Source organism: Pseudorasbora parva, chromosome 10 (genome assembly GCF_024679245.1).
Source record: "Pseudorasbora parva isolate DD20220531a chromosome 10, ASM2467924v1, whole genome shotgun sequence".
In the NCBI taxonomy this organism is placed as follows: Eukaryota; Metazoa; Chordata; class Actinopteri; order Cypriniformes; family Gobionidae; genus Pseudorasbora; species Pseudorasbora parva.
This window is the reverse complement of record NC_090181.1, coordinates 30,099,470-30,125,910: the sequence shown is the minus strand read 5'-3', so window position 1 is coordinate 30,125,910 and position 26,441 is coordinate 30,099,470. Positions and strand designations below refer to the sequence as shown.

Genomic DNA, 26,441 nt, shown 5'->3' with positions numbered 1-26,441 from the left:
AGTTCAATCTCACTCAAGATGCCCAAAACGAATTAACAAAGAGAGGAGTAGAAGTGACATTTGTAATTACTTTGCTTATAAAACTGATGAACCATCAAACCTAGCCAAGCATCTGTCACTATTCTGACTTAAAGGGTTACTTCAGCGATTAGCATATGGCTTTGTATCAGTTGAAACCCTGGAGTATATTCAAATTATTGTGCTTTCCCCCCTCATATCTCCCTAAGACAAGAGATTTATGCATTTTATTTCTGGAAAAATTCCTCCTATGATGCAAATTGACGATTTTTGCATCATAGGAGGAATGTTTGCCCAAATGCTAAAGACTACAGCCAGCAGAGGGAGCCATTTCCGCATGTTTTGAATCTGCGCATGGGGGATGGGAGATTTCACTCAGCTTGCAGGGAGAGCTCAGCTGGAAGCTACAGGCACTCATTTAAACGGAGCTATGGTGTGTAGGGATGGGTACCGAAAACCGGTATTAAACGGGCCCCGGGGCTGAATTTTGAAAGACCGTTGTATCGATAAGCTTTGACGTTATCGGTTCTGCTGTCGGTACTTTTGAAAATACACGTGACGAGAGAGAGAGAGAGAGAGAGAGAGAGAGAGAGAGAGAGAGAGAGAGAGAGAGAGAGAGAGAGAGAGAGAGAGAGAGAGAGAGAGAGAGAGAGAGAGAGAGAGAGAGAGGCTCCGCAAACGACAGCCGAGGACAGAACCAAACATTCAAACATAGCCTGGTTACACTTTAGATCTGTGATAGTCTGCTTTTATTTTAGATTTTGTCTACCAAATATTATAATAATAATATTTATGTCTAGCCCAACTTGATTCCCTTTGCAGCAGTAGCCTACGTACGCTGTCATTTCTCCATAAAACTAAAACGTAATGACAGAATCAGCACGATCAGGGATTGTTGTAAAATACAGTCTAGCTACTGTTGGTAAATTGTGGGACGCGTTTTATAATAAAAAGAGCGATTAAAAGCACAAAAATGTGCGCAAGAGATTGTTCCCAAGTCGACGCGCGCTCTGAAACAGCCGCAACGAGACGAGCACATTACACTTTCGGTTTCACACTCGCGTCTAAACGATCAAATGTACTCAAATATCTATGTCAAAATGACCGGCTTGGAGAGTCTCTTAAACACAACACAGTTTGTGTCTAAAATGGACGTAGTTATTATGGATATAGTCAGGAGAAAATGTAGTGCATTATCTGCCTATTATCAGTCGCCTATAGAGCTGCACATCTGTCTTAAAGAGGCAGCAGTGTAAACAAACAAGCTGACGAAATACTGCGAATTAAACAACCAAATGCAAAGAGAAAATCCCTCACAGCTCTTGCATGAATAACTTCAGCTTTAATAAGCATTAATTTGGCTATTTATGATGAACAGTGTTATTTTACATTTGATTAGTAGAATTCTTCCTGAAATGAAAGCACTGCATGTGTAGGCTGTGTATTTTTGTTAATTGTGTGTGTGTGTGTGTGTGTGTGTGTGTGTGTGTGTGTGTGTGTGTGTGTGTGTGTGTGTGTGTGTGTGTGTGTGTGTGTGTGTGTATGTGTATGTGTATGTGTGTGTGTGTATGTATATATATATATATATATATATATATATATATATATATATATATATATATATATATATATATATATATATATATATATATATATATATTTATATATATATATATATATATATAATCTCAAAAAGTACCGATAAGAATACCGTTAAAGTACCGGACCGATAAGCAGTATCGGTAAGAGTAGTAATACCGTTAAAACCTTAACGATACCCATCCCTAATGGTGTGCAATGTAAGTCTTTTAACTTCTCAAATTAATTTCTATGAAAGTTAAGCTTGTAAAGGCATGAACTGAAACGCCCCAGACTGAACTCGCGTTGTGAATGTATGCCGCGAGTGTAGTCGCGATTACCTCAGCTCTCATCACTCCTGCAGTCAGTGCTCAGTGCTGTGATACTCGCGCGGTGACTCACTCATTATATTGAACAGACACGTTCAGTTTTTAATTGTAGTGTCTTCTCTAACTCAGTCACTGTAATCAAGTTGGTGGCGTTGGGAATGGCACAGGGCAGCGAAGCATTCTGGGAATTGTAGTCTTTCATCCCCATGGGACAAAAATACATTTTCTGTCTTTTCTCAGTCTAGAAGACACCAAATTCAAAAATAATTTCACATTTCTACTACATTGATGACCCAGTTTAAATACAGATTCATCTTCCCAGCGCTGAAGTACCCCTTTAAAGACTTAAGAGATCTACAGGTCAGTGAATCATTCAAACCATCTCATTTAGACATTTATTTTCTTTTTACACTGATCAACGCACATACATAGCCTAACATAAGATCTAATATCACAAAATCTTCAGCTTTCGTTTCAACCAATGACATTTAGATCTCATAATATTTGCATGCGTACTATTGCACTTTTTACATTCGTGTTAGACACAACCAACTGTGTTTATGTGAATACTCACTAAAGACGGACATTTGTACATAATTCTGTGTATTTGACTGTTTAAGGAAACTTAATTTGTAATGTGCGAGCTCTAAGTTACAGGCGTGTGTGTGTGTCATTATGAGCTCATATCTCCTTATTACAAAATGCTATAAAATCGCTTGCATGTTCAAATGATTTCCGTTATCCATCCCGAGACGAACGTGAAATGTTGAATCAGATTATGCAGATTGCTTTAGTGTAGTGCGATGTCTTTTGAAACCAGAAGCAATTTGCTAATTTTGAGAGATTTTTGCTGCAATTATTTCTCACAAGAAAGTTTTCAAAATGACTGATTTGATGTGATAAGCTTTGCTAAATAATTAACTAATAAGCATTTGTGGTAATTTCCCACTTTATAAACTCAAAACTTGCATAATTGTACTCAATATACCCGCGCTAATATCAGACCGTGTGGTATCGATTTAATATCGGTACTTCGGTATTAGTTTGGGGTATCGTACCGAACCCAAAATTGTGGTATCGAGCCATCCATAGTGCAATATAACATGAGTTCATGTTTCGTGTGTAAAAAAAACAGTATTTTTCACACAATTGACTTCTGTACAGCGCTGTTTTCTCTCTCCTAAAAACGGCCTGATGATTTCCTTGTTCTATGAAGTCCCTCCTTCAGAAACACGTAACGAGTTCTGATTGGGCCAGCGCTTCCCGTGTTGTGACTGGACAGCAGCTTAGCGCACTTTGCCTGGAAAGGTCCCGCCTCTTACCATAACGGGGAGATGCCAACAGGACCACGCCCCCTTGTTTGCATGTTCTTGTGGGCGGAGGGTTAGTCAACAAACGGTTCTAGTGACGTCATTACATCCCTGCACTTCCTGCTGTAGTCCAAACCGGTGTCATGACAAATCCTGTCCCCCTGTGAAATCGTGTCCGCAAGGACCCCCAGAGCGATTCTATTGGCTGAAAGAAATTTTAATAGGTAATCCGTTCAGAGCCTGATTACAATTCTTACACAATCGCGTTTTGATTTTTGCTGTTTAAATTGTGTTAAAATAGTCTTTAATGTCTTACAAAGCATGTTTCATATATTAGTAGTATACAACGGAAGCTATAAGTGCTTATATAAGTATATAATTCAGAACATGTTTTTGCTCCCATTACAGCAATCAATTTAATATTTCAAATAAATGTTTTGCGTGTGTACTTAGTATGGCAATGAATTCATAGTTTATTAGTTTATTATTTAGTTTTTTTTAAACAATTGATTGTCCAGAACCATGTATAACAACTTTTGATCAGGCATTTAAAACCGCTACCAGCAGACACGATTTCACAGGGGGACAGGATTTGTCATGACACCGGCAGTTCGCTGTAGGCTTTGAAAGGGAACTTCTGTTAAATAAAATATCTCGCTTGGCATTGAACTTTAACCTTTTTTAATTTTACAGGTATTATTTATGCTCTAACAGCAACATTACACACTAACTAAAGTTTGAAAGATGGAATCCCAAAGAACGGGACCTTTAAAATATGCCCCAGGAAAGTGGGGAACACAGGAAACAGGAACAGAACACAGGAAAACAAGATGATACAAAATAAAAGTCATACATAAAAGTCAGAACATAAACCTGAGAATTACATTAACTAAATTAAATCCAGTAAAAATACTTCAATACTCCTGATAAGTACTTGATTAGAGTAAAATACAGAGTAAAATTAGAGGCATTTATTTAATTTCAGTGTTCTAAGCAATATCCAATAAACCAGTAAGCCACTGTAAATGATTCATAAGCGGCAGATTTTAATCCCACATGCCACTACTGGATGTTCTTATTTGCAAGGTCTGATCCAAACTATGACCCACAAACACCGCAAAGCAAATATTCTCTTCCTTTGTAATTCAAACATGATACAATGCAGGAGCTTATCTGACAAATGTCAAAATAAAAATGGATTATCCAAATCCACATCTTGTCCAAACAAAGCATTGGGATCGCTTGGCAGAAAAATAATCTTTACATCCTAGGAAACCCCTAAAATGTAAACATCTTTAAAAAGACTAGAAAAGGAAAGTTATTATTACAAAACCTACAAATGTGTGAATGTAAAAAAAATCGTCTGCTTCTCATCTTTCATCTCATAGGCTTATGAAATACCCCAGTCTGTACAGAGACAGGTGACTAAAATATTTACAACTAAAATAGTAAAAGAATCAGCAGCTAGCCTAAATGAAAATAAACATGTGCTATGAACGGAGCATAACATTTTATCCCTAATAAAAAATGACGTCTTTCCCAAAGCCCAAATGAAATAAGAGTCTCGTTGTACTTGTAAAACACATAAAACAACCAGTTTATGTGTAAGTTTGTCTTTTCTGAAGGGACGACTGTCAACTGAAAAAGAGAAGCATGTTCTAAAAATTCTGGTCACAAGTTCAAGTCCATTTCATTTGACATGCATCCTTGACAGTGATGTTATAGTTGACTAAAACGTATATGTTGAAATAACTGAAATAGCCTAAGTAAAATAAAATAAAATAATACTGCAGAAATATTGGGAGGGGGGACAAAATCTTAAAACTAAAATGAAAATGTAAGAATATAAATAAATAAATAATACTAAAATAACACTGTCCTTGAAAAAGGGACATCTTGTTATAAATACCTCACAGCATGGCGTACTTCCCTGGCAAAATTGACTCACAATTAAACTTGGCTGCCTATACAATAGAAAGGCAGACTAATTAAATCAACACTACCTGCCTAGAGAAAACAAAGTGGAAAAAACATCTTCCTTTTTGCCAATTAGGTAGAAAAATTTCAACACCCAAAATGCACTATAAATGTTGCTATCCAAGGCCACTCCTACCAGTTTGCTATGGATACGCTTGACTAAAGTCAAGTCTTGCTTTAGAAGGAAATACTTCTTTGCAAACTTTTAGTCAAAAAGTTGTCCACTTGTACAGTTCCCGGGTGCATGTATTGTTTCAAGTGAAGGTTCCAGTGCATACGCAGTGGCTAAAGGCTGCAAATAGGGCTGCGCGATTAATAAACCGTGCTAAATGAGTGATTTGTCAAAGGCTGCAATGTTTTTATGCACAGCTTGCTAGTGCAGCACAGCTCTGTGATCAGCAGTAAATGCTGCTCCATCTGAAAGCCAGAGGGTACACATCGTTTCAGGAAATCCCTATGGGCATCATACTATGACAGTAGATGAATAAACAGAAGATGGAAAAGCGTTGATTGATTAAACATGACTAATAAACACATGACTACGACAACATATGGTTTAATATATAGTGTTCTTAGCCTTCTAAGTAGGGCTGAAACGATTCACTCATTTGCTCGATGCATCGATTACAAATCCTGACGATGCATATGCATCGATCTTGAAAAATGTATTTTGAATTATTAATCGTTCATTTAGGCCGATGCTCGATGTAAAATGCTAAGAATCAAAAAAACTAAAAAAAACTAAAAAAAACTAAAACTATTCGGTGCTTTAAAATAAATATTTGTATATATCTACATGCGTGAATTAATAGAGACATTGTGCTGCGACAGCTGCGTCATCCGCGCCCTCACAGCCACAGCCCTCCTTCACAGACATGCGCTCGCTCTTTACCGCCTTCACTGGACTGGCTCATTTATATAAAATAAAATACAGATGTTTTATGGAAATGGGTCACCCCAGAACACTTGAAATACAACCCCGCTTATTCAAAGATGCACATTTATTGCATGGACGGAGCAAACACATTTGTAAGTGACGTGTCTAAAATGCATACGCAGAGTTCTGATGAATGATACATGAAATTTAAGTTACATCTTTAAAATATCATTTAACTGACTATATGAAGCAAACTGTTAAAGTTACTACAACATTACCAACACTGAAATAGGAGCGCTCGGTTTATCTATCAATCAGAGGCACATTAAAGTTATGTCCGATACTATAGCAACACTGGCACATTTACTTTCAGAATCATCATCATAAGGAAATGTTTCGTATAAAGAGAACAAAGAAGGCGTTTCTTTCTATTCCGTGAAGAAAAGTTAGTTTAGTATTAGCTGGAAACATGCCTGATATTTCCTCTCCATGGAAGGATTGCATGTTTAATGCCTGGAACACTTTAGTAAGGTTGTGTCCATTAACACTATCAAACCCACAAGTTAGTATTAACAATACTTTTAAAGCCTTTTTAAATTTGGGCTTATTTAAATTTTCACAAGTGCCATTTTATATAGGCTATTAAAGTAAAGTGTGTAAAAATAATAAAACAATAAAGTAATAATATGAACTAACATTAACAATGGACAAAAGTTTTTTGGCAACACTTTACAGAAAAGTTCATTAGTTAACAAACTAATAATGAACTGCACTTATGAAGCAGTTATTTATCTTTGTTAATGTTAATTTCAACATTTACTAATACTTTATTAAAATCTTGTTAACATTAGTTAATGCACTGTGAACTAACGTGAACAAACCATGAACAGCTGGATTTTTATTTAAAAATAAAAATAAAATACAGTAACAAGTGTACTGGTTAGTTCATGTTAGTCAATACATTAACTAATGGTAACTAATGAAACCTTATTGTTAAGTGTAACAGTTTTTTTTTTTGGTAACACTTTACATTGTTTCATTAGTTAATGCATTTTTTAAACATGGACTTACCATGAAAAACACCTCTGTTCAGCATTAGTTCATCTTTGTTAACATTAGTTAATAAAAATCCAGCTGTTCATGGTTTGTTTATGTTAGTTCATATGTGCATTAACTAATGTTACCAAGATTTTAATAATGCATTAGTAAATGTTAAAATTTATATTAACAAAGTATATATGCTTTATAGTGCAGTTTGAAGTGCAGTTCATTATTAGTTCATGCTAACTAATGAACCTTATTGTAAAGTGTTACTGGGTTTGTTGCTCACTCTCTGACCTCTGAAGGCCGCTGTGTAATTCACACCCTGACTAAAACAGATTAGGGAAAGCATTTTAATAATCCTATAAATGCATAATCGAATCGAATTAATCGAATCGTATCGAATTTTAATGTGAATCGTCTTGAATCGAATCGTTCTGAATTGGCATGCATAAATCGTTCTTGAATTGGATAAAACACCTATTTATCGTAAATTGAATCGATTTGCTACCTAAAGATTCACAGCCCATCTTCTCAGGTATTTTCATGATAATAAAGTATATTTATACTCAATGCTAATAGCCTTTACCACTGGGCCTTATTCTATGTAAGAAGCCACATCATTTTACATGATGCTCAACTGTTGTTTTGAGTAAAAATATGTTATTAAATGTTGTCTTTTGTTGGACAAGAGGTTCATAAATGCTTCTTATGTTTAGAAAGATGTTTGATGAGTATTGCTCTTTTTTTTTTTTTAAACACATTGTAAGCAACTCAAACTGTGCTGTGCCACAGTGCTTTCAGGTGGAGCAGCGTTTACTACTGACCACAAACAAGTGCTTCATTGCAAAAATAAATCAGCCGATTTCATGATTGTAATATGCCAAAGCGGTTAAGGCGTGATTTTAGGTCAATTGCGATTAATCGTGGAGCCCTAGTTGCAAAGAATCGTAAATATGCAGAGAGCACCGGGATGATAAAGAACACAGTGTTTAAGAGCAAACAAAGGGGAACAACTGAAAGAAACTGCAGTTCTGTTGGTCCACCCTAAATAAAACTCACATACAGGTAAGAAATCTCTTGCTATAGACCTTATTCACAGCAGCTTTATCTTTGATTTTTAACAGGGATGAAAGCAAAGCTGTGAGGGATAGACATACATCTCTTCAGTGGGACTGAAGAGGGGGTGATGTTATTTAATGTATTATACATTAATGTAAATATTTCATCAATTATGTGTAAAAACTCTACACAAGAGTTGTGGAAAATTATAAGTAAACTAAGAGCTTTATACAGCTTTTTACAACCGATGCCACTGAAAACTTGGTATGTCTATCCATCACAGCCTTGCTTTCATACCGGTCATGGCGCTGCGATGAAAAAGGTCTATATACCTTTTTACCATAATTCCAATTTATCCTAGTAATAACTGTTCTGCTAATAACCCTCTGTTGATCTGACTGTATGTGGGCCGTTATATAAATGCAGCCCTGAAGCTGTCAAAAGGCTTTCAGATGATCTGTTTTGCATCACCCGATGGATTTTTGGTGAAAAATAAATCTGAATTTCTCACTTACACGAAAAACGAATAAACATTGTCTATTAACATTACTACAGACATTGTAACAATACAAAGTGGATTGAAAATCGGTGAAGTTTCACTTTAAATACTCCCAGCATCCTCTTCCAAAGCAATTCAGATAAATTGTTGGGTCTCTATTAAAGGGATCCCATGGTGTTGAGACTTGTATGGCTTAATATAACATAAATGATGTCTCTTACTGAATTATGTGGTAGAAAACCCATGAAAGATCTACGTTATTTAAAAAATCGATTTTATATTTGGACCATGGGCGGCGCCATTTTGTTTGCGTTCTAGGTTGATGACGTAGAGTGGTTGAACTAGTGTTGGGCGATATGCCTAATTTTCCAATCGTCATATCGTCAACCTGTGAGATCGCCGATATGCGATCTTATCGCGTCGGGGCGGAGCATTCAGTGGCATAACTTTGTTTTAAAAAGTGGGTGGGACAGTCTCACGAAAATGCGTATAGTACGAGTGTGCAATCTCGTGGAATGTATAAGTCAAAATGAACTTTGGCTTACAAATGGTAGGCTACGCAGTTTTTTGTGTGCATATGATACACACTTTATGGCGTATTATAAGGGGATGCATCTAAACACAATATAGCGTTAGTGTCCAGATTTTTCACGTGAATAAAGGCATAGATTTGCACACTTTAAATCCTCGTATTTTTTTCTCATTAAAACCGAATATCATCAGTGATTGTACATGAAGAGCAGGGACAGTTTTTGTGCATTTTGTTTCGTGATTTTACCGGAACGAATACAAAAGTTAGATTAAAGTGCTCTGCACATGCACGAGCCACGAGAGAAATCTGCACCACTGAAAACAGCGGCAACGAGCGCCAGATCGCCTCTTATTTAACAATCGAAATGATGCTCTTCTAGTTAACCAGATGTGTTGTGTTCGTATTAGTTAGGTTCATCCGTGAAGCAATCCGTGTGCAACTGGTCCGCTGTTGCATACCACAAACACAGCATTTATTCATTATTTTTTATTTAAAATCCAAAAGTTTTTACTGAACATGGCTCGTCAGAATTGCAATTCTGCTAGCCTACATAAACAGCATTTTATTCAATTCATTTATTCATATTTAGATTTAGCTCACACAAGTGGCAAAACATTTAAACATAGGTTATAGCCTAAATCACAAACATTTTAAATTAGAAACTTACAATAGGCTATTCAAAAACAGCAGACTCTCGTCTTTTCTTTCGTTTTTAAACCTTTTAAAGGAAATCCTGCAGTCTCGTTTCCTTGCTTAACTTAACTTAAAAAAGCCATGTGTTGACTTTGAAACAAGAGTAGGCCTATATTTTAAATTATACGCATCTGTGGTTAAATTACTAGATTTTCGCGTCAATAGCCTACCTGTTTATTTTAATGCGAACAATGTTCTGTCGTTTTAATGCAGCAACGCAGCGCAGCAAAAAATAGCCTCGGTACGAAAACGATCCGTGCACTGCTGCAGACGCACCGCTCCTGGAACGGACTGACGGACAGCATCCGCGTGCAGTATGAAAGCTGTCATCCGTTAACATGGGTACGGAAAAGAAAACGCACCGCACACGCACTGCAGACGGAGTATGTGTGAAACGGGCTCCATCGGAACGCGTGTTCAGTGCAGCCGGCAACATACTCCCCACCGCAACCTTCTCAAACCAGCTGGTTTTCTTTATACAAAACATTTTTGGGAATAGATACCTGAATTGCATAACAATAATTGTTGTCTTAATTGTTTCTGGCCTTGTGTTTGTTTTAGCAATAAGTTCATTCGAGTAGCCTATACATTTGAGGTGATTTAATTGTTTTGCCGTTTTATTTGAGTTCTTTCATTGTGTTTTTTATTTATTAAAGCCTATTTCGTTATTTATTATTTTTAGGCTACCGTCAACCTGGTGTCACAGCCTGTCTATTTTAATGGACTATTTATTTCTGTAGCCCATACAGCGGGCAAGGGCTAAAACACATTATTAGAAAATACATTGTCTGGTGACATTTAAGTATTTCACTGCACTTTAACAAGAAATCTTAGCTTAACGGCCAGTGCAATATTTTTTGTTCATTGTTGTTCCGTCGTTAAGTCGTTTGAAATAAAGCTGCTTTTACTTTTTGACTGATTGCTCTGTTCAAATGTATAGGCTATAGCCTATAATTACAATATAGCAATTTGTTATTGTATTATTATAAGTATAAAATAAATGTACATTTATGAAAAAAAAATGCTTTAGGCTGATGATGATGATGCCGTTTTCGCCGTGGCTTATGTGAATTTGTGAATATAGGGCTAGGTTGATCACCTTGCAATTAAATTCTGAAACTATGTAGTTTTTTCGTCTTTAAAAAAACATTTTTTTCACTGAAGAGTAACTCATTTTTACATTTTAAAAGCGTGTGGTGTTGCACTCGCAGTATATATGCGGCACATAGCCTGTGAGTGCAACACCACGCGCTTTGATGTTGATGTGAATAGTAATGCTAAGCAGAATAAGTACAATTAATGTAATGATGATGATAATAATAATAATAACTATGATCATAATATTTTCATTTAATAATAATTTTTATTTATTTATTATATTCATGGGGAACGAGCCAAATATCGCCTTGAAATCGCCAACAGGTTCCGCTTTCGGCGATCTCTCTGCCTATCGTCGATACACGATACTATCGTCTATCGGCACAACCCTAGGTTGAACTCCTCAATCAGCTGGCGTTACCCGTTGCTATTTTTACCACAACGCAACTCGAAAATTGTTTCAGAGTTAAACAAAACAAATGAATTGCTTTGTAATTGTACTTAAAACACACTCAAACATACATGTGCACACAAACTCACCTACACAAGTCACAAACAGATCGGCGGGCGCGCACACACACACCTGACTGCTCTGTCTCAATCGCATGCATCATCACCAAAACATCCTGCCTCTCTTCCTCACGTTACTTTATCCCATCGTCCTACCTAGATATTTCCCTCTGCTGGTCACATTAGGCATTATAGTTAATCTACTATCAACAGTCTATCTAGGGAACAGGATGTGTTGAACAGGATATCAACACAGGGAATAGATTGAGGGGTATGCGCGCGCAGTGCGTGCGTGTGTGTGTGTGTTCGCGCCGATCTGTTGGGGTGTGTGTGTGTTCGCGCCGACCTGTGGGTGTGTGTGTGTGTGTGTGTGTGTGTTCGCGCCGATCTGTTGGGGTGTGTGTGAGAGTCTGTGTGAGAGAGAGAGTTTGTGTGCACATGTATGTTTGAGTGCGTGAAGTCGGACAGCTGTTTGTAAATCGGCTTTACTCGTTATTGCGGTGGAACGTGAGACTGAATGACTGCACTCGAACATGCACTATGGTGTCGGACAACACTACAAATGTCCGTCCCTTCAAATAATGCCCTATTTAAGGGTATAGGGTCGATTTCAGATTCAGCCCCTGTCGTGGAGACTGAGCAGCCCAACATCTCGATTTAGACAGAGCCTGTCGTGTGCGCGCCCGCCGATCTGTGTGTGACTTGTGTAGGTGAGTTTGTGTGCACATGTATGTTTGAGTGTGTTTTAAGTATAATTACAAAGGAATTCATTGGTTTTGTTTAACTCTGAAACAATTTTCGAGTTGCGTTGTGGTAAAAATAGCTACGGGTAATGCCAGCTGATTGAGGAGTTCAACCAATCTACGTCATCAACCTAGAACGCAAACAAAATGGCGCCGCCCATGGTCCAAATATAAAATCGATTTTTAAAATAACGTAGATCTTTCATGGGTTTTCTACTACATAATTCAGTAAGAGACATCATTTATGTTATATTAAGCCATACAAGTCTCAACACCAGGGGATCCCTTTAAAGGTCAGGCTCAGAAAAATTAAATAAAATCAATAAAAATCAAGCACTATCCACAACAAGACTGATTTTTCACTACAAAAAAACATGCACAAAAGTGTAGGGAGTATAAAAGATAATACTGACAACAATCACATAAAATAATTGTGAGGAAAGACCTGAAAGAAGGTTAATCTGAAGTGATGTTCATGTCTGTGCAACAACTTGCATGAAAATACCTCCATTACATGCTTATCTTATGAAATCTCTCTGTCATAAACCAGTGGAGCTAATCCATGACAGCCCAGCCCGTGTATCTCCGTGGACCGTGCCCCATCCTGGTGACCGCACTTCAGCAGAGCGCGTGTTGCCGTTCACACCACCTCTCTGATCGGATTCACCATTTATGTAAGCAACGTTCTATCTTTATGAATGCTGTATTGATCCTTCTTCCGAAAACAATTCCCATTCATGCTGGATCAGGAGTCAATGTATTATGTCAATGTATTAATACACCAAAATCGTAAAGCATGGTTGCACTCCTACATATCATGAAGCAAGCACTGTACATTAGTGGTGTGAACCTACACTGGTCACACGGTTCGGTTCAATTATGATTATCATGTCATCAATTCAGTTCAATGCGATATCACGATGCACTGCATCCTCGGATTCTCAGGGGGGGGGGGGGGGGGGGGTATACTGCTCTACAGTCATTTGAAAGTGATTGCAGTACCAGTTTTGACCTAGTGTTGTCACGATACAAAAATTATGACTTCGATACGATACCAGACCAAAATACCTCGATACCGATACTAAATCGATACCACGGTTTAAAAATAAAAACAAAAAAAACAAGATAATATGATTAAAATGACAACAGAACTTATTATTCATTGTTTTATTTTTTTACTAAAAATTCACTTGGCCAGCATTTTCCTGCCCTGGTTTTTGACCATTGCTCCTCTTATTGCTATAATAACAGCCAGTGTGAAGATCCTCACAGAGATCACATTATCAATCAAATTATCATTCACTAACCTTTCACTTCTCAATAGGTTGGGATGACCAAAATCTTATTTCATGATAAGTAATTTAGTAATTTAATATTTTTTAAGTGTAATTTAATAATTATAATATAGATTTTTAATTGTATCTTTGTTTTTAAAAATAATATAAAAAAAACGCAAATTACAAACAATATGACAAAAACAGTGCTTTATTTTTCAGTTACATTAGGTCTCTTTAACAGTAGCAAGTCAAGAAAGAAATTAAATAATCAAATATAAAACTGCTTACATAGTCTTCACTCTATAATTTAGCAATAAACTGATTCTTAATAAATATATATTTAGTTATTTAGCCAACCATGTGTTGGTTTTCTATTTTTCTTTGGTGTTTGACATTAATCACACAGAATGTCTGTATTAAGACCTGCACTGATCTAATTACCTCAACTGTATACTTTCACTAAAGACATATCCGACTGTGTTTACCTCAATACTCACCAGATCGTGAATTTTTACATATGTTTGACCATTCAAACCCAAATAATAATCCGCGAAAGAACTGAATGGTGATCGCATGTTTGTTGTCTGAAAGGCGCGTGTGCGCGCACTTTAGGTCAGAGTCCGGTAGCGCAAGCACGTCCGGCGCAACGCTTTTTCTTCTCATGCGCGCATATTTCTGGTGCTTTCTTTATGATGCACTGGCGTATATTTAACTCTTCTACTTTTAATGTTAAGTGAACAGTGGAAGCAGAGCTCTGCACACGTCCTGACACACATCCACGCACATTAAGAAACACAGCTCATATTAGCGCTGTCCTCCTTAAAGTACCGGTACTAATAAAAGTCTGTATCGTACCGTTTGTAATAGCAGGGTATCGCAATACTTTTTTTAGAACCGGTATATCGTGCAACACTATTTTGATCACAATCTTACATACACTTCCTTTAGCTTACACTACACGGCTAACCTTCTCTGCAGCAGGTTTTATTCTGGGTTAAAGATCACAAACCAAAACTGGACTAATCAGCTGCAATTAAAGATGCAATAAAGCCACACCACCAGTATCTCTAATTCCAAATTAAAACAGTTTATAGTGAAAAATTTTAGAGAAAATTGCTCATCCTTTGGTGCTAATTATTTATTATATTTATATTATATGAATTACACTTACTTTTCTTTTAAATAATATATTGATATAATTATTTTGGACAAATGTAAATATAATACATGCATTCATAATTCTTTTAAACAACGTGTATTCATTTGAGCTCTTTGTGAACCTATAATTATTAGGCTTTTTTTTTTTAATTCACATCATGCATTGATATAGTCCCGATATTCATTCAGCTGTCTTCTCAAACTATCGCTGCAGCAGAAGCATTATTATACACATAACTGTGATAAAGATGAGGACTAGACCAAAATCTCTACTGGTTGACAAATTTATACCAGTTAATTGTGTCTATAATCATCGCCGAGCCCTAAATGGCAGGAGGTTAATTGTTTTTATATGCTCTTACAGAATGGTCTGATTTGACTTAAAGAGCTGTCAAATAAATAAGAATCCATTCCTATTATCCTCATTCCACAGACAGATCTTAAGAGAAATAAAGTGAAAGATACAACCAGAATTTTAATCAGTATTGCACAAAATACTGGTAATTACTTGTGGTCACAAACACTTCCTAAGCTTCAGAACACGGGGCGCTTTGTCTTCAATTGTCAACAGAATGTCTGGAACCTATAGAAAACTGTGTCCGTCCTGTTTGTTGGTTTTCCCTGCAAACAGCTGAATGTGGAGAAGACTTCTTCACCAAAAGAATGAACAAATCTGAGCAAGCCAATATAAGCATAAAGATTAATAAAATATGTGCATTCTTTAAATATATGGGAAGAAAAGTTTTCCCTGGTCTTGTGTACTTGTAATCAGTTTCATTAAAAGTCTCACCACATTTAGGCAGCATCTAAAGAGTTTGGGCGGTAGGATTTATAAAGGAAAGAGTTCTCAAAGAGGCACACAACTCAAGTGATGTCATGGGAAATGTACTGCTCATTGGCAATTTGCATTTTCTTTCTTTGCTGTTGCAACGGTTGTGACACGAAGAAGATATTTGGATAAGTAGTCTTAATTTTAAATCGCTTAAATTTTGCCAATAATTTACATTTTATTTTACTAAAAAATATCTTAGCTTAGCTTGAGTGTAAAAATGTTTTTATGTATTAATCAAAAGTACCAGTTATAATGATGAATTTAAAAAAATTATAGCTTTTAAAATTCATTGTTATTACTGGTACTGTTGTTTAATAAAAAAGAAAAATGTTACACTTAAAGGGCTAGTTCACCCCAAAATGAAATTTATGTCATTAATGACTCACCCTAATGTTGTTCCTCACCCATAAGACCTCCGTTCATCATCGGAACACAGTTTAAGTTCACGTGATTTCAGCAATTCAGCGGTATGACGCGATCCGAACTGCTTAAATCACGTGACCCGAATTGGCGACCCGAATCATTAATCGATTCACTGATTTATGAACCGTTTGAATCTTTTTGGAGGAACACGGAAGAGAAGACAGTTTTTGATATTTTTGGACCAAAATGTATTTTCAATGCTTTAAGAGATTCTAATCAACTAACTGATGTCACATATGGACTACTTTAATTATGTTTTTATTCCCTTTCTGGACATGGACAGTAAAGTGGGCATAGACTGCATATGCTCTGGGACTAAAATATAAAATATCTTAAACCATGTTCTGAAGATGAACGGATGTCTTACGGGTGAGGAACAACATTAGGGTGAGTCATTAATGACATTTCATTTTTGGGTGAACTAACCCTTTAAGCCAAGCTAAAATATTTTTTAGTAAAATAAAATATAACTTATTGTATATGTTTGTATTACATTTTAAAATACTGTATAATAGAGTAGAACAATTTAATTGCAATAAAATGCTTCACAATTTTACAACACCAACATTTTAAACAGTAGTGTTCTAATGCAGGTTGATTGCAAAGAGCAGGGTAAAGGCCTTCATAGATAGTCCTAAGATACTGTGCCTTAAAACCAAACCAACACTAACACTTACATCCCAGAGCAAACATCACTCAAGTCCTGGCGCTCCATAATAGCATAATTGCACAGCAATTGTATGAACAGATGAGGCAGGATTTTGAGGTCCCATGATGTAGCCAGCAGTCATATCTCTTCCAGGATATGACCTAAAGAGCTTTTACCCTGGGAAAGACAACAGCACTTCAACACCAGAATCTAATGAATCTGTGGCTGTTAGTCTGTCTTTCCTTATTTGCTCTGTGAAATTTTTCTCTCCCTGCGCCATTTATTTTGTGCCCGTGTCATCTGCATGGAAAAAAATCCATCATCATCATCAGTGCTCTGATATCAAATGCCGTCATGAAACTAACACTAAACCAACAGCTCTGCAGGCTTGCGACATTGTCTGTAATTTTTCTGCCTCTCTCATTAAAAGCTAATCCATTACTCTAGAAGCCTTGATCAGCGGGGCTGGAGAAGAGCGGATGGCTTTTTACATTTTAGAGTTTACATAATGGAGGTCAGCCAGTGCAGCTCTCAGGCCAGCCTAGGATCGACTAGAAAACAAACCCTGGCCTTTGGTCTCTCGTCCAACAGTCACGAGCCAATTTTCCTAATGGCAAGTTACAATATTGATCCCTACTGAACTAATCAAAGCAATGTTAAGTCTGATATTGGCATATCCAACCATGAGATTGATCTGTTGTTAATGTGCAAGAAAACGAGGAGGAAAAAAAACAAACACATGAAAGGTCTTTGAATCGCGATCATATGCGACAACGAATAATATTAAACATACATGAAATAAAATGGGAAGCAAGAAAGCAAAGAGAGAACAAAAAGAAGATACAAATACACAAATGTACAAAATATATATTGCTTGGACTTCCAAACATAAGTTAAAAAGATATCAATGCTATAACTTAAAATTAACACATTTTGTATTTTAGCGTTTCATGTTTCCAGATTGTTCTAGTTGTAACTGAGAAAATGTTAAGAACCTATCTATCCTATCTATGCATGCATACAATCATGAAAGATAATGCCCAAAACCAAGTCATGTCAAACACGCACACATAAACGTTATCTACGTCCCTAGATAGTAAGTCTGTTGTGCGTACCGGATGCCACATTTAATCTCAATGTAACTAATGTGTGTACTCAATAACATCAGGACAGTAGCAGAGGCGTCCCACAGGGGTCATGGGCCGCACCCGTCAGGGATCTGAGCACTTAGACAAAACAAGAAAGGCAACTAGAGAGAAAAGATGCAAAAATGCTGTCCATCAGGCAGACGACGAGCCAAATCGCTTTCAAAATACAGACCCCTGACCCACATTAGCTTCATTCCACAGCCACATTTAAGCCTGATTCCCCAGGCTCAGACTCCTCCAGAGTCCAGAGAACCAGTATTATCCAGTACGTGCAAACTGTCTGTTTTCGCCAGGCGTTTGAGATTCGGCAGGCCGCATTATATGTGCTAATCCCGTGGCTTCAATACTGGGGATTGCGGCCAAGCAGCGTATATAATGAGTTTCCCCAAGCTCAACTGTGATTGGACGGGCAAATACCAAATCGCATGTGCTGATACTGGTTATTAATTCATATACAGTAAGTGGGTCATTAACAAAAGCACAGTCCAAATGTCACCATGGCTATAATCATCACAATGCAAAACGCTACAGAAAAGGACAAAGATACTTTCGTACACTCTTAAAAATAAAAGTTCACGTTGTTTTCACAGAAGAACATTTTGCAATCCCCAAATAACTATTTCTTTCTTAGCCATTTTAATAATCTATTGAGCACTTTTCCACTACAAGGAATGTTTGTGCCAATAATAAACTTTTATTTTTAAGAGTGTATTGTAGTGAACAATGAATCTAAGAGTGAACGTATACACACATACACAGATATCCTCATCCAACAAAAACAGATCAGTACACAATGGACAAACATGCATCAAAAAGGACAGTAACATATTAGATAAGTAGATCATTAACAGGCAGTTTACGAATAGCTAGCTGATTAAGTATGCATTATGTCACTAGGCACACCCACATGAAAAATGCACACCAGTCTCATTCCATTCACAATAGATCCTCAGTTGAGTGCAAAACTTTACGGCTGCTTCACCTGAGTCACTTAGCTAAGGGCACGGGACAAAAATGACACAAGCACACACACCAGTTCATCTGGGGCCGGTTGCACCAGCCGTGTGTCTGTTACAACTTTTAGAAGTTTTGATGTAAATTCATTCAATGAATATTTTTGCATTGAACCATTAAACTTAGCTGAAGCGTAACTCAAGGTATAAACTAAATATTTACGGAAGCCTCCAATCAGAGCTTACACTTGGAATAAAGCAGCAGACTGACTGAACTGCATCAATAAGCTCTTGTTTTACCTGACAGACTATAATTCTCTAGGCCTACTGTATATGCTGACATTTACACACACTTACATTTTAAGAGGAAGAACATTATGTGAATGGATTACTATTTTGTTAATGGCTCACCAACACAAACCTGTCCTAAACAGGTGTCTGCATAGGTCCGTGTTGCGCACGTCAAATAAAATCTAAATAAATGTCTGTTGATCCTAAGCCATTTCAAATGGCTTCTGGTCTGCTGCTCATGTATTTGAAGGCTGCTATTGGATCATTGAAGGTAAGCATACTTTACAGAGAGCTTACTAGCTACATTCTGCCTTAATAACAAATGGTGCAACCGAATAAAGAGTAAGGTGCAAACTAGCTAGTAGTTACTAAGCCACTAGTGTGGACTTTCATGTTCCAGTTTATGTAAGAAGTTACAAATGGTTGGTGCAACCCTACCCTGGGGCCAAAGGGTAAGTATACATAAAGATTATATATCTGCAGTGATCCATGTATCTATAAATGACAACTCACACAACAAACTACAGTATGTTACAAATACAGAAACAAACACAATATTAAAGTGACTTCACTTTCTGATTTCTCTAAATCAAAGACGGCACGCTCACCTCAGAGAAAGGCAGATCAAGAGAACATAGTCGCGTGAAATCCAGGCAGCGAGAGCTGTGTTGATCTCAGCCCTGAATGCTGCGGTGTGGGAAGCACGCAGACCGCAGCGGCTCATACATCTCTCACCATCAAATCACAGAGCTGGTCCTGAAATAGCTGATGAAACTCCCTCCACTCCACAAGATCAACACAAAAAAAGTACTCTTCGAAACAACACGGCCTCAGGTTTAATTCTCCTCTGGATTTGCAGTATAAGCGGTCTGAATATTTTAATATCTGACTACAACTGTAGGCTTGAGCTCAGAGTCTGAATAAGTGCTCCGTCCACACAGTCAAACAGATGTTCCCGGTCTAACTGGGACCGCCCTTCTTCCTCAATGCCACACCTCCTTTCTGCACTGTCCACTGGGAGACATGACAAGTGTAAAGTGAAAAAGAGATCCATGTTACAGTGAACAAAAACAAGAATGTGAATTATAGAGAACCAATTACTTGCCAGGCAAAACATTACTTTGCTAGGCAGAATAAAAACTGTTTAAGAAAAATTAAATAAAGAAGAAAATAAATAAAACATAAATATACAATTAAAAAATAAACAACAACAATTTACTAAAATTACTAAAATAAAATAAAAGGTAATTAAAAATACTATAAATAATACTAAAATAACACTGTAGCTAAGGCAACTGTCACGATTACTGAACTGTTAATGGGACAGATATGAATAACACCTCAAATTAGGGCTGCACAATTATGACCAAAATCATAAAAATCGGTTATTCCATTGAAACTGTAATTGCGATTATTAATTACAACTAGCACCGTGTCCTAACTACACGTGACGTCGCGACACACGAAAGAAGGTATCTTTTCCATGTTAATTAGAGTTTTTGTCTATCTATTTTAGAAATGGTTTCTATTTGTGCGACGTCGCGGCTGGAACAACACCACAAAACAAGGCAATGTTAATCTCATGTACTGTTTATGTGCTTTATGTAATGTTGAAAGTGTGTAATGTTCCTTTGAATATCATTTAGCGCTCCCAGCTATGTCATACTAAAAGCAGCAAAGGATAATTCACCTCAGATCTTGAAATTAACACATTGGAACAAGAGCGTTCAAACTGTGAACAAACAAGTATATTCTTTGACAATGGTTGTTTTAGTTTTAGTATGTATTTTTAGTAGTTTAAATTGTGTAATATTTGTAAATTTGATTATGTATTTATCATTTCCTTGCAAATGCTGTCAAGATTAATCTCTGGTGCAGCTAGAGCTCCGGCCACAAGCTGTTTGATTGGCTGTGGTTTTTGATTGATTTGTTCCATCTTGTAGTCGCGTCGCGTCGCGTCGCGTCACGTCACGTCGCGTCTGGTGTGGACAGACAAGTTGCTTTTCACTGGAATCTTATCGCGTTGCGTGTAGTTAGGACACGGTGTAGGGGTGTCCCCAATTAAGGATTTACTCATTTGAATTAGAATTGTCGAATCTCTCAATGGTCGACTCATAGTCGAATCATCTATGTGTGTGTGAATGGGTTAGGAGGAGCACGATACTAGTCAGCAGGAGGGTAAAACTATTTTAATTTTCCTTTACACACTGCACACAGCAACAACTTGTAATAAAGCGACCAAAACTACCTGTCAACTGACAGACGAACTGACAATGGCTTTCTTATTTAGGTTTAAATAAAAGGTAATGTGGTGGACAAACATTCTTAAAACGTTTTCTCATAACATTTTAAAGCTGCGATCTAAATACAGAACATCACACAATATATAAAAGAACATTTTGATAAAGAACACGTTGAGTGCGTTTACATGCACGTTCTTAAGCCGATTGTGCCTAAAGGGGGGGGGGGGGGGGGGGGGGGGGTTGCACACCGGACGCGAAGCTCAGCGCCGGGTCTCTCACACCAGATGCGCACATAAAACGCAAGTAAAATTTTGAATGGACTTCTGACAGAAGAGCTGCACGATGGGTGTATCTTGTAGCACAGGGTGAAATCAGTATGTACATTGACGATTTGAGGGAAATATAATATACATTTAATATAAAACCTTGAACTGGAGCTCTGTGGCGCGGCATGATTTTAAACAACTTCCTGAGTCGGCGCGGACAGGCACCGAATGCTACCATCGGTGTATGTCACTCATTTAAAACGTGTTGCAATTTTAAAGGTGCGGCGCGGCGTGTCTGGTGCGAAGATTAGCACCCTTAAAGGGGTCGCACACCAGGACGCGATCATAACACCTGCGAAGATTCAACTGTGAGAGATCGATGGTCGAATCCAGCTCCGCATATCGATGCAGAGAATCTTTGACTATTCGGGGTCATCCCTAATTACAACCATCACAATTTACATTGAATGATATTTTAAATAGCTTTACAGTATTGAAGCAACTGCGCGGTGTATTTTTATATGAAAATAAGCTGAAACCACTATCTGAAAACTTGTATTGCTTTTCTATATCATCATGCCTCAAATGGCAACTATACATTGGTTAGATTTTTTTTTAATAAATAGAACAACAAATAGAAAGAAGAAGAAAAAATTAAGCATGCAAAATAATCTAAGTGGAATTTCTTTTTGTAATACACCTTTAAACTGTTACGTAATCGTGGCATCTGTAATTGTAATCACGATTAGAAATTGTATTAATTGTGCAGCCCTAACTCAAATCATGAGGTTTACTGCGGTGCGGAGGAGGCGTGTTATTATTTTTCTTAGCAATCAGACTTAGGATTTTCAATTAGCTGCCATAAAATGAGCAAAGCAATACCATTAAACATGAATATCAAGACTTAAGGGGGAGAGGGGGGTCTTTGACTCTGGCTAATAGACAAACCACCTTAGAAACCATAAAGTGACACACTAACATTGTCAGCTAGTTTAGCGTGAACGAGCACCACATGGTTTCTTTGGAAAACATAAAAATCAGTTCAAACCCTTTATAAACATATTAAACTGATTTACACTGCCAACAATGTACTAACCCTCACAAAAAAAAAGATGTTTTCTTTACTAGCTTTCTCTACGTGCCTACAAATAAAGCCTGCTTTTGTGTTCACTGAAGATAGTAAACAAGTTAAAGCAGATCATGCAAGACTTGATTTGAAATTATTATAATTCTGAAAGCCTTCTGTCTATTAACTCCCGTTTACAAACCTTTAGCTTAGAAATACAGCTGGGGAGGACGATTAAAAAGCTGAACAGCTGTCACAGAACATCTTTACTGCAGAAACGCTAGCCATTTTTTGAGCTTTCAGGCATTTTATGCAAATCCTATCTGGTGGAATACATACTTCTGGAAATACTGTTTGCATAGACCATAAATACATCTTAAAACGTTTTTGTTATTAGTTTCAAAAACATGTTTCATTCAACACTGCACAGCATCTGCAACTCATTTTTCACCCGTAATGCCATTTTTGAGTTAAACTGGATTGATTCAATTGTGAAAAGTAGCCGTTCAACACCAGACCTGGATGGGAATTTGCTGTCGATATTGGTTGTGGACATTGTCTAACACTGACCAGTTATTGGTTAACATTGACCAGCTAAAAAGGAAGTTTCAGATAGGGATGCACCGATACCAAAACCAGTAGGGCTGTAATCTCCCAGTCGATTGTTAGTCGAAACGTTCTGGCTCGACCAAAATTCTGATTGGTCGATTTTTTGCCGCATTAATTTAATCAGTTTTGCCGCCTTCATCAGTTTCATCAGGTGGAAAGCAAAGCACTGATTGCGAATGGGCGTTTTTTTTAGGGCGCCCCTGTTTCACAGGACCTGTCTTCAGAACACCCCCCTTATTTTCACTTCTTTTGGATTACCCAACCCACTGGAGAAGAGAGACAGATGGAAGTAGGCTACTTGCCTACATTATTTAATTGTGAAAGTCCCCTTCTACAATGTCAACAAATACATTGGCAGTATTGCAGCATTTTTAAAAATAGAAAATGGGGGAAAAAAAGTTGAATGCAAATTTTGCAAGCAACAGTTTGCATATTACGTCATATCACCTAAAACCAGAAAGCTAACTTGTCTGCGTTAGGTTGCCCCGTCTGTTTTGAGTAGGCTATATATATATATCGGATTTGTCATATTTTAATGTTTTAGTGTAGGGTTTTTCAATTGGAGCCTGCGTGATGCGCTCTGCCAACTGTTTGTATTAGTTTTGAACGCTTTATTTTTCAATTATGCACTATATTTAGTTTCAGCTCTTGATCTGGCTTGTTTAATAAATTTTTCTTTTTTTATTAAAGTGGATGTGCCGTTTGTGTTTAAGAGTAAAAGCTTTAAGTTAGTCTATTCGTGTCTCAGCCGTGAAGCTGAGCTGAGCTCTATAAGTTCGAACTGCACAGAGCGGCTGAAATTATAGTGCCTGTCAGTTATAATATTACATTAGACAAAAACAATTGTCTAAATTATGTTGCATATTCCTCAAAAGTTATTGTGATGATATCACTAGTTAACAACATAGTACTATATTTTCAGAAATCATAGGCTATGATCTTGCACAGGTGCACGCGATGCAACGCTGTCTGAGCCGATAGACTCGTGTGTCAGACTCATTTTCAGTGCAAAAAAATATTTTATATACTGCAAATAGCCTACTAGTTTTTTATGTTTATTTATCATCCATTTAGGCAGACAACAAGGCTACTGCACACAGTGCGCAGCTAATTAATTTAAAGGTTTTTTCCTAATTTCAAATTTAAGTCGAAAATTTCAGGATTTCAGTCAACCAAGATTTTCTTTGGTTGATTACAGCCCTAGATACCAGTGCTCGGGTGTCGGTCCGATACTGTGCTCAAGCCTCAAGTACCCGTACTCGTAAAACTACTCCGATACAACCGCACCCGATACCACTTAATGGCAACACACTTCGGATGTGGAGCCACGCAGAAAGTTATAAAGGGTTATAACACCATGCTAAAGGGGGTCCGTGCTCTCAAAGCACACGACTGCGATGACTTCAGTTGTGGCGCTCACAGCTTCGCACCAGTGCGGACGCGGCGAGTATAAAACAAGCTTAAAGGGTTAGTTCATCCAAAAATTTAAATTCTGCCATTTATTACTGACCCTCATGTCGTTTGACACCCATAAGACCTCCGTTCATCTTCGGAACACAGATGAAGGTATTTTTGTTGAAATCTGAAGGCTAAGAAAGGCCTTCATTGGCCGCAAGTCATTTCATCTCTCAAGACCCATAAAAGGCACTAAAGATATTACAAAGCCCATCTCACTACAGTGAATCTACAATAATTTTATGAAGTGACGAGAATAGCTTTAAAAACGTTAAATGTGCACAAAAAAAATTCCAAGCCGATGAGCAGCAACACTAACATTTAATTGACCGTTTTCACCAAGTTGAATGTTAAAATGTCAGGAACAGCATCAATTTGTATAATTACTTTGTTAGAGTCATAAAGTGAAAAACATCTGATGAAAATAAAACATTGCTGGAAGAACTGTAATTGTATCATTAAGTACTAGTATCAGTAATACTACTCTGTATCGTAAGTAATTGTACTTGCTCTGAAAAAAGTGGTATCGGTGCATCCCTAGTTTCAGAGACTAAACAACTTATTACATTTTGATTAAAAAAAGTCTAAAAAAAAACATTTGTAATAATGTGCGCTGATATAGTCATGCTTGCACAATAAGACCCGGAGTTATTTTAATTTCATGTTGACAAAGTGTTGTCTGAGGCTCAGACAGCAGACATCTGATCACATACCTTATCATAAACACTGACTGATCAGTGTTCAGTTAGCATCAGCCCATATCACTCTAGCGACTGATCAATCCCTCATTCACGTCATTCCATTGATCTCCATAAACCAATCAGCTGTGCACTTGTACATAGAGTAGACACAAAAACATGTACACAGTGCTTGGTTGCCTTACTTGAGCAATCTGCTTCAGATATGAAACGCCATTATTTTCCAAGAATACTACTTGGAAGCAATAATGAAAGCCTTGGTTTCCAAGAGCAGATCACATTTCCTCCGTTTAAAGGACATGAACCAGAGTACATCTGGCTCTTTCCTTTTCTGTGTTGAGCGCAGGTCACAGAGGTCGGGTTGGGTCATTGTCAGGAAGTGTGGGTACTGCTAATGGGGATTTGTGTCTGTCAACATCAATTATTGATCATGAACTTTGCTCCTTTGCATCAGTGGAGTGGACAAATACATTCACTTCACTGCATCAGCACAACACCATTTGAGGTCAGAGTCTATACCAACTTTTTTAACATGCTAAACATTTTTTAATATAATATCTAAGTGCAATATCTTGGTTATATGTTGGAATATTTCTCCTAACTAGAACTTCTTTTCCTTGAGGAAACAGCTTGCTTTTTGTCTGGCTATCGCCAGACCAAGCTCAATTTAAGACTGATCATTGGTCTGGGGAGTCTGCTCTGTATTTTCTACTCCACAAGAGGTGTGATAAACGAGCTAATTCAAATGACTCTGTATGCAATTGGATAGTCCTTCAACCAATCAGAACACAAGAGGCATGATCAATGGGCAATGACCCATCGCTTCTCATCCCTTCTTCTTCTTGGTCTTTCCTGTAGCTCAATGAGTAGAGCATGGCGCTAGCAACGCCAAGGTCATGGGTTCGATTCCCATGGGAAAGCAAGAATTGACAAAAATGTATAATGTGTACCTTGAATGTAATGTAAGTCGCTTTGGATAAAAGCGTCTGCCAAATGCATAAATGTAAATGTAAATGTTCTCTATCCATCATCGTGTTAACCCGCCAATAGCGTGCCAGGTGGATAAGCCAGTCTGTGATTGGTTCCAGTAAAAGTGTAACAGAAGC

General features: G+C 37.4%; 1 protein-coding gene across 3 annotated transcripts in view; it reads right to left on the bottom strand.

Moving 5' to 3' along the window:
- Nucleotides 1-26,441, bottom strand: part of daam1a (dishevelled associated activator of morphogenesis 1a) — an 82,891-nt gene that overhangs the window by 39,613 nt on the left and 16,837 nt on the right. The window contains exon 1 of one of the 3 annotated variants that reach the window (XM_067455840.1): nucleotides 19,607-19,927. The exons of the other annotated variants lie outside the window; for them this stretch is intronic. The gene's annotated coding sequence lies outside the window, so the exon portion shown is untranslated. Of the gene's footprint in view, nucleotides 1-19,606; nucleotides 19,928-26,441 lie in introns of those variants that run through there. 3 annotated transcript variants of the gene reach the window in all.